This window comes from Scyliorhinus torazame, chromosome 27 (genome assembly GCF_047496885.1).
Source record: "Scyliorhinus torazame isolate Kashiwa2021f chromosome 27, sScyTor2.1, whole genome shotgun sequence".
Classification (NCBI taxonomy): Eukaryota; Metazoa; Chordata; class Chondrichthyes; order Carcharhiniformes; family Scyliorhinidae; genus Scyliorhinus; species Scyliorhinus torazame.
The window spans coordinates 31,069,760-31,079,264 of NC_092733.1; the positions used below are offsets into that span (position 1 = coordinate 31,069,760).

Genomic DNA, 9,505 nt, shown 5'->3' on the forward strand with positions numbered 1-9,505 from the left:
GAAAAGCATGGATGAAGGTTTCAGTTGAGTGAAGTGATAAATGTAAACCTTTCAAGTTATAACCAAGTGGATTTTTAGCATACAGCTAAAAGCAATGTTTCACACCTTCATTGAAATTAACTATCTTAGTAAGCAGCTGGAAAGGAAAGGACGAGGTTCAGTTGAATTTGGTGACAATTCTAGGTGTGAAATTTTGCTGATACCAGGTAAATGAAAGAAAATTGGAGACTGTCAGTCTACAAGAAACATAATTTAAAGCCAAAGTCAAAATTATGAGCTGAGGACACAATTGGAAAATAAAACTATAGAAATGACAGGAACCAAACCAAAATTCACACCCCTATTGAAACCAAAGCATTTTTGAACATCACAAAGGAACTTTGAACATCACAAAGGAACAATGTAATCAGAGACCTGAGGGGTGAGGTTATGTCAAAATGAATACTTAGTCGTGTTAGAAAAATTTAGATTAAAGGTACCGTTTACAATCCAAGTGAAATAAAAGTTACTTTACAATAAAGTCAGAAAAACTTAATAACTTTTAAAGAGAATATAAACCCAGAGACCAGAGCAAGAACTACCAGAACTCAGAGAGAAGCAGAAAAGGAACAAGAGAAGCAAGCAGAGTCAGTTTACAGTCAGCTCGGTCATGGGAAAGACATAGCAGCCGAGCTAAAACAGCTAATACATCTAAGGAAGACTAGAATTTAAAGAGGAGGCAGAGTCAGCTCAGAGACAGCCAGAAGAGCCAGCTCTCACAGCTCGGTACATGGGAAAGATAGGACACAGGAACCGAGCTCACCAGCGAATACATCTAAAGAAGACCAGACTTTAAAGAAGATAGATTGTCAAGGTGGGCCTGAAGGTCCCTTCAACCAACCAACTTTCTGTAAAGAAAGTGATTGCAGCTTTTAAAGGACAAAATATAATAATAAAATAACTTAATTTAACCTGAAATAGTGGTTATTCCAAAGTCTACTTTACTTACTTAGCAGTGCGGGACCCAAGATCGATGCTACTAAGTGGTACGTAGATGAAATCTTCGGTGAAGGTATGGGTTATACCGGGGGATAACTTGAAAATATAGTTTGACCTGAATAGCACCCACTGAAGCCTGTATCGGAGTCGGGGAGTGAGAATCCCTGCTCACCATTTAGAACGTTTGCCCTTTTTGGCGGACTTCTAAGAATAGTGGTGAGTTTTCAACAACACCTTGGAGAACGCTTACCCGGAGATCAGAGGCTGAATGCCCTTGACTGCTGAAGTGTTCCCCAACTGGAAGGGAGCATTCCTGCCTGGTGATTGTCGCGCGATGTCCGTTCATTCGTTGTCGCGGCGTCTGCATGGTCTCGCCAATGTACCACGCTTTGGGACATCCTTTCTTGCAGCGTATGAGGTAGGCAACGTTGGCCGAGTCGCACGAGTATGTACCGCGTACCTGGTGGGTGGTGTTCTCACGTGCAATGGTGGTATCCATGTCGATGATCTGGCACGTCTTGCAGAGATTGCCATGGCAGGGTTGTGCGGTGTCGTGGTCGCTGTTCTGAAGGCTGGGTAGTTTGCTGCAAACAATGGTTTGTTTGAGGTTGCGCGGTTGTTTGAAGACAAGTAGTGGGGGTGTGGGGATGACCGTGGCAAGATGTTCGTGTTCATCGATGACGTGCTGAAGGCTGCGAAGAAGATGTTGTAGTTTCTCCGCTCCGGGGAAGTACTGGACGACGAAGGGTATTCTGTCGGTTGTGTCTTGTGTTTGTCTTCTGGGTAGATTGGTGCGGTTTTTTGCTGTGGCGCGTTGGAACTGTCGATCGATGAGTCGAGTGCCATATCCCGTTCGTACGAGGGCATCTTTCAGCGTCTGCAGATGTCTGTTACGCTCCTCCTTGTCTGAGCAGATCCTGTGTATACGGAGAGCTTGTCCATAGGGGATGGCTTCTTTAATGTGTTTAGGGTGGAAGCTGGAGAAGTGGAGCATTGTGAGGTTATCTGTGGGTTTGCGGTAAAGCGAAGTGCTGAGGTGACCGTCCTTGATGGAGACGAGTGTGTCCAAGAATGCAACTGATTTTGGAGAGTAGTCCATGGTGAGTCTGATGGTGGGATGGAACTTATTGATGTCATCGTGTAGTCGTTTCCGTGATTCTTCGCCGTGGGTCCAAAGAAAAAAAATGTCATCGATGTATCTGGTGTATAACGTCAGATGAATGCCACATTCATCAGTCGCATTCACAAGACAGCCCGAACATCACCCAAGCACAAGGCAACGCCATCGACGCTCTCAAGACCAACCGCAATATCGGCATCAAACCAGCAGACAAAGGAGGGACCACCATCATACTGAACAGAACGGACTACTGCAAAGAAGTGTACCGACATCTCAACAACCAGGAACACTACAGACAGTTACCCGCTGATCCGACCAAGGAACACATCCACCAACTCAACAGACTGATCAAGACCTTCAGAGCACCCTACGTGCTCTCATCCCACGTACTCCCCGCATTGGAAATCTCTACTGCCTCCCGAAAATACACAAGGCCAACACACCAGGTCGTCCTATTGTTTCAGGCAATGAGACCCGGTGTGAGAATCCCTCTGGCTACATTGAGGGCATCTTGAAACCCATCGTACAAGGCACACCCAGCATCTGTCGCGACACGACGGACTTCCTACAGAAACTCAGCACCCATGGACCAGTTGAACCAGGAACATTCCTCGTCACAATGGACGTCTCGGCACTCTACACCAGCATCCCCCATGACGACGGCATTGCTGTAACAGTCTCAGTACTCAACACCGACAACTGCCAATCTCCAGACGCAATTCTGCTACTCATCCGCTTCATTCTGGATCACAACATCTTCACCTTCGACAACAAGTTCTTCATCCAGAACAAACAATCGTTTGTTTGAGGTTGCGCGGTTGTTTGAAGGCAAGTAGTGGTCATCCCCACACCCCCACTACTTGCCTTCAAACAACCGCGCAACCTCAAACAAACCATTGTTTGCAGCAAACTACCCAGCCTTCAGAACAGTGACCACGACACCACACAACACTGCCCTGGCAATCTCTGCAAGACGTGCCAGATCATCGACATGGATACCACCATTACACATGAGAACACCACCCACCAGGTACGCGGTACATACTCGTGCGACTCGGCCAACATTGTCTACCTCATATGCTGCAGGAAAGGATGTCCCGAAGCGTGGTACATTGGCGAGACCATGCAGACGCTGCGATAACGAATAAACGGACATCGCGCGACAATCACCAGGCAGGAATGTTCCCTTCCAGTCGGGGAACACTTCAGCAGTCAAGGGCATTCAGCCTCTGATCTCCGGGTAAGCGTTCTCCAAGGCGGCCTTCAGGACGCGCAACAACGCAGAATCGCCGAGCAGAAATTTATAGCCAAGTTCCGCACACTTGAGCACGGCTTCAACCAGGACCTGGGATTCATGTCGCATTACATTCATCCCCCACCATCTGGCCTGGGCTTGCGAAATCCTACCAACTGTCCTGGCTTGAGACAATTCGCATCTCTTTAACCTGGGGTTACCCCATCTCTGGATCTGTAAACACTTAATTAACTGCAAATGCTCGCATTCCAAGTATCGTCTTGCATCTTTGAATTTGTCTATATAAATGTTTCTGGAACATACCTCTTCATTCACCTGAGGAAGGAGCAGTGCTCCGAAAGCTAGTGTTTGAAACAAACCTGTTGGACTTTAACTTGGTGTTGTAAGACTTCTTACTATACCTTCTAGTAATTTACCCCTCTACCCTGGGAAAATGTCTCTGACTCTCCACTGTGTCTATGCCCCTCATAATTTTGTAGATCCCTATCAGGTCGCCCCTCAACCTCCGTCGTTCCAGTGAGAACAAACCGAGTTTATTCAACCTCCCCTCATAGCTAACACCCTCCATACCAGGCAACATCCTGGTAAATCTCTTCTGCACCCTCTCTAAAGCCTCCACATCCTTCTGGTAGTGTGGCGACCAGAATTGAACACTATACTCCAAGTGTGGCCTAACTAATGTTCTATACAGCTGTAACATGACTTGCCAATTCTTATACTCAATGCCCCGGCCAATGAAGGCAAGCAAGCCGTATGCCTTCTTGACTACCTTCTCCACCTGTGTTGCCCCTTTCAGTGACCCCTGGACCTGTACAGCTAGATCTCTCTGACTTTCAATACTAATAGCTTCCTTATAATAAGACCAATTACAACAGAAGGGGCTGGTTTAGCACACTGGGCTAAATCGCTGGCTTTTAAAGCAGACCAAGGCAGGCCAGCAGCACGGTTCAATTCCCGTACCAGCCTCCCTGAACAGGCGCCGGAATGTGGCGACTAGCGGCTTTGCACAGTAACTTCATTTGAAGCCTCCTTGTGACAATAAGCGATTTTCATTTTCATTTCATTTCATTTCAGAAGAGATTCAGGCTGGTTGAAGCACTCGCTATGCAAAGCTGTTAGCCAGGGCGTAAGCAAACTGGCAGAGTGGGGAGGTCTTGGTGTAAAGCTAAACTCAAGGAAATGACGAGGCAAAATTAAGGGATAACAAAAATATATTGAGCGATTGGAGTCAGGTGAGTCATTCTCATTTGTGTCTGGTTATAAAAACAGCAACTCTCCTGGATTAGATTCAGAACATTACGAATGCCTGGCTCTGAACACCTTCACCGACAATGATGAAAGGGATGGTCTTGCTGACTGCAATTCTGATTCTCAGTCTGCCCAGTCCTACTGCAGCAAGTCCAGTATTCATGTGTAAGTGTCCGTTTTCACTATTTTCAAACTGTGTCAGTCTCTTGGCAAACTAACGGTCTGATTGGTTGAACTCAGGTGATACTGTGATAAACGAAATAACTTGAATGTAAATTAGCTGCATTGAGTTAAATTCTCGGATTCTTTGATCCAGGCTTCTTAAAGCTGCGACCCAGGAGGATATTTCTGCTGGAAAACCTCTCTACATGGGCCCCCTGAGGACGTGTTGAAACCGATTGACAGTCAGTTGAGGTTCAAGTCAGAATTCCGCCACAGTCGGTTTCACTCTCCTGCATACTTCTGTAAGGCTGAGCAACGAGCCTATTAACAGCAAATGAGGGAGAGGAAGATTCTAGTTTTGGCAGATAAGCGAAGAGTGTGCGGAAGTCTGGAGGGCGAGGGAAGCAAAGGGAATTCTGCACGGTGAGCGGGAGTGGCAAGTAATGGAGGGACTGGAGTGCGGGGGGACCAGGAAGGACAGGGCCGGAAATTTGTCCTGCAGCCAATGGAGGGGCTGGAGGACAAATGACTGTTTGGTGTCTCGGTGCTGACTCACAGCTGGACACCTCACCTGGATCGGAGACCGGGATGGACCTCAGTAGCACAGAGCAGCGAAACAGTCAGATCTCATTCCTGATCACTGCTACTTGCTGTGAATGTGAGGGTGGGAGTGTGCGTAAGGACAGAGTCAGGGACATTCTCTTTCCCTCCGAACCCGCTGCCCAGTCTCCTTGTCTGAGGAATAACAAAAATGGGATGTATACCGCGGGGGTCTGTGGAGACAGCCCCCTGACATAAATGATGTTTCCACAACAGGGGCTGGTCGTGACTGTGACTGGGTGAATGGAATTGAAGCAGTACTGCAGCCCACACGGAGATGGCGGAGTGGCAACACCGATTAGAGTCATGGCGTTTAACAGCACAGAAAGAGGCCCTTCCGCCTATAATGTCTGTGCTAGTCATCAAGCACCAACCTCTTCTCATCACAACTTCCAGCACTTGATCTGTAGACTTGTGCGCTCTGGCTTTTCAACTTCTCAATGTTCATTCGATGTTCTGAGAGCCGCTGCCTCAACCACACTTTCAGGCAGTGATTGCCACCATTCTCTGTGTGAAAATGTTTCCCTTCAAATCCTCTCTAAATCTCCGGATCCCTCCCTTAAATTTATTCCCCTGGTTACTGATCCCTCCACCCCTCAGCTTCCTCTGCTCGAAGGAGAACAACCCCAGCCTAACCAGCCTCTCTTCATGACTGAAACACTCCACCCAGGCACCACCCTGGTGAATCTCCTCTGCACCCCCTCCAGTGCAATCATATCCTTCCAATAGTACGGTGACCATAAGTGCACACAGTACTCTAGCTGTGAGTTAACTAGCGTTTTATACGACTCTTTCATAAACTCCCTGCTCTTATATTCACTGCCTCGCTATTTCGGGTCCATCTTAAGCAATTTAACTAAATATAGAGGTATTGCTGCCCCTGTGTCATCCAGAGTCTGCTCCAGTAGCACTGACATTCTCAATTGCATTTGTGGTCTCATTTTTCGAAACCCCTCTGTGTACAAAAGTATAACTCAATTCATTCTTCATATTGTATTTCAGTTCACAATGAGCTCTGCGGCCACAACAACGGCGTGATTCATTATGGACCTTGTCCAGTCGGAACAAGATTGTCGCAAGCTTCCTTTGGAATGCTGATCTGCTGCGTTCCTGATGGATTGCCAGCAGACCAATCTCTCCACGTCCTCACCGAATGAAACGCTTGTTTCTCGGAAACTGGCTCCTGTTCAATTGTTTCTGTCAAGATACGAATGAGTCTGTAGCATCAACCCTGTGCCCTTGACTGTCTACCCCTAACCCTGTCTCCCTGTGTATATGTTCCGAACACTTTACCCCTGATCCTGTACCCCTGATCCTGTACCCTGTACCCATGATCCTGTACCCCTGACACTGTACCCCTGGTGTATGAATGAAGGGCTGTACTGAGTAATAAAACATTCTGCTTTAATCACAGCTTGATATCCATGTCTTGATTCTCTTCAGGATCACTGTGTCCTGGGTCAAGTCCTTTGGGGAGGGACTCAGGCTGGGAGATGCTGTGGGGATTTCAGGGAACGGGACAAGGAGATGACTGCAGGGAATTTCGGAAAGTTTGAAAACAAAGGAAAGGGGCTGGGATAAGGCAGGAATGCCAGAGTTCCAACACTCTGGCCATCCACAGTGCCGGGGCATCTGACGAACAGCAGGGTGCACAGAAGGAGTTTGCCGGATGGGGGAGGAGACTCGGGTTGTGAGAGTGGTGGGGAGGTAGGGCAGGAAGTCAGGAGTTCGGAAAATGTTTCCGGGATGGGTAGGGTACCAGAGGGAGGTGAAGAGTTTCATTGGGTGGGGAAGTGGTGGGGTGAAGATATTGAGTGAGTGCGGGTATTAAGGGGAGGGAAGAGTATCAGTGAGAAGGCAGGAACGGGAGGGCAGGAGTATCAATGGGTGGGGAACTGGACTGGGATCGGGAACGTGTTTCAATCTGAGTTTGATGAAGGGAGAGGTGAGTATCAGTGGGTGGGTAATTCACCTGAGGAAGGAGCTGTGCTCCGAAAGCTAGTGATTCCAATCAAACCTGTTGGACTTTAACCTGCTGTTGTAAGACCTGCTGTTGCCCAACCAGTCCAACACTGGCATCTCCTGCAGCCACCTAAATTGGCCAACTCCCAATTCAAAATGGCGAACGGCAAAGGCTGATGGGAAAGTCAGCCAACAAGACAAAAACCAGCAGCTGCAGGTTTGCTGTGTATTTACCTCTGCAAAAAACCAGACAACATCGATACCAGCGGCCATCAGCATAACAAAGTAGCAGCCATCTGCATACTGATGAGCAATCCCTGGGAACAATAAGTAACATTTTGGACACACAAAGCAAAGCCAGACTCCTCGGCGCCAGCAGGAGCCAACACAAAGGAGATGAACGAGCACCTCAAGATTTAAATCAAAGCACATTTATTATACACAGTAATCGCTACTCATGCACAAATTCTACGGCTAAGCTACTTCTACCACTAACAGGCCTATACTTAACTTCGGACTGGCCCACCAGGTCAGGGGAACAAATGGCCTTTCGTTTGGGTTCTGAGTCTGCGGGATTCGAAGTTGGTACGGATTGGTAGCTAGGAGCGCCTATCTCGTAGCGAGCATTGACTTAAGACTTAACGATTGTCGGTCTTCACTGCACCGGTCACGGTCAATGTTGGTTTGTGTTGCTGGGTGACCCGGGCAGGAAGAAGAGCTGAAGAGGAGCTGCTAAAGAGTGAAGAGCGCGATTTGAACTTGGGGCTCAATTCTTATAGTCCCCAGGGGCTTCCCGCCTTTCGGGGCGGACCCTGTACCTGGTCCCAAGTGATTGGACTTTGTCCCAATCGCTTGGTTCGATTTTCTCCAATACTGGGGCGGTTCCCTGATCGATGGGCGGTCTTGAGGTGGTCGTTCACCTCCCTTTGTGTCGGCTCCTGCTGGCGCCGAAGAGTCTGGTTTTGCTTTGTGTGTCCAAAATGTTACTTATTGTTCCCGGGGATTGCTCATCAGTATGCAGATGGCTGCTACTTTGTTATGCTGATGGTCGCTGGTATCGATGTTGTCTGGTTTTTTGCAGAGGTAAATACACAGCAAACCTGCAGCTGCTGGTTTTTGTCTTGTTGGCTGACTTTCCCATCAGCCTTTGCCGTTTGCCATTTTGAATCGGGAGTTGGCCAATTTAGGTGGCTACATTCCACATCATGGGTAACTGGAATACCGGGAGTGGATGGATTGCAGTGTGTCGCTGTTGTGTGTGTGTGTTTGGTGTTGGAGGGGCGCGGGGGGGGGGGGGGGGTGGGGGGGTTGGGGGGGGGGGGGTGTTTGGGGGGGTCAGTGGTTGGGGAAGAAAATGCCAACCTGTACATGACACCAGATCTTGTTGATTAAGAGAATCAGCTTCACCAACACTGATTGGGAAATATGAACAATTCAGGAGCATTAAACTGAATCCCGAAGCCGGGATTTAATGGACGGGATTTAACACTCCGTCCACTTCCCATTCGTCTCTGGATCTCTGTTTGTCTCACGTTCCTCTCACTCTCTCTCTATTTCACACCACTTGTGTTTCCCTCCCCCTCTCTCTCCCACTCTCCCTCTCTCTTTCCCTCTTTCTGACACAATCTCTTTATTTATCGAACCCCACTCCCACCCGCCCCCTTTCATTCTCTCGGAAACTTTACCTCTATCCCCCTCTCACATCCCCCTCTATCTGACTTACTCTATCCCTTCTCCTATCCACTTTTCGCTCCCCTCCCCCATCTGTCCATATTCGCCCTCTCGCTCTGTCAATCTTTCTCTCTGCCCTTTCTCTCTAACTCTGTACATGCTTCCGCAAAGTTTCGCCCCCTTCTCTAACTCACATTATCTCCTAATCAGCTAGCAGTGGCTCCCCCTGCTGTCCCTCTCTCTCTCTATCACAGTCTCTCCCTCCCTCAGAGCTTCTTCTCCAACAGTTTCTCTCTCTCGCCCCGCTCAACACCCCAAACTCTTCCCTCTCACTCTGTCTATCCAGCACTGTATTTATCACCCACTCACTCTGACTCTCTCCCTCCCAATATCTCTTCCCCTCTCTCCACCCCCTCTCTGACTGACTCTCCCCTTCTCTCATCCATCCGCGTCTCTTTCCTCTTCTACCTGTCCTATCGCCCTCTCTCTGTCCCTTTATCACCGTCATC

General features: G+C 48.4%; 1 long non-coding RNA gene across 1 annotated transcript in view; it reads left to right on the forward strand.

The window, feature by feature from the left end:
- LOC140403401 (uncharacterized) overlaps window positions 1-6,763 on the forward strand; it is a 37,141-nt gene extending 30,378 nt beyond the window's left edge. The window contains exons 3-4 of the long non-coding RNA XR_011938301.1: window positions 4,623-4,766; window positions 6,366-6,763. This is a non-coding gene — a long non-coding RNA (uncharacterized lncRNA). The remainder of the gene's footprint in view (window positions 1-4,622; window positions 4,767-6,365) is intronic.
- Window positions 6,764-9,505: the final 2,742 nt, after the last annotated feature.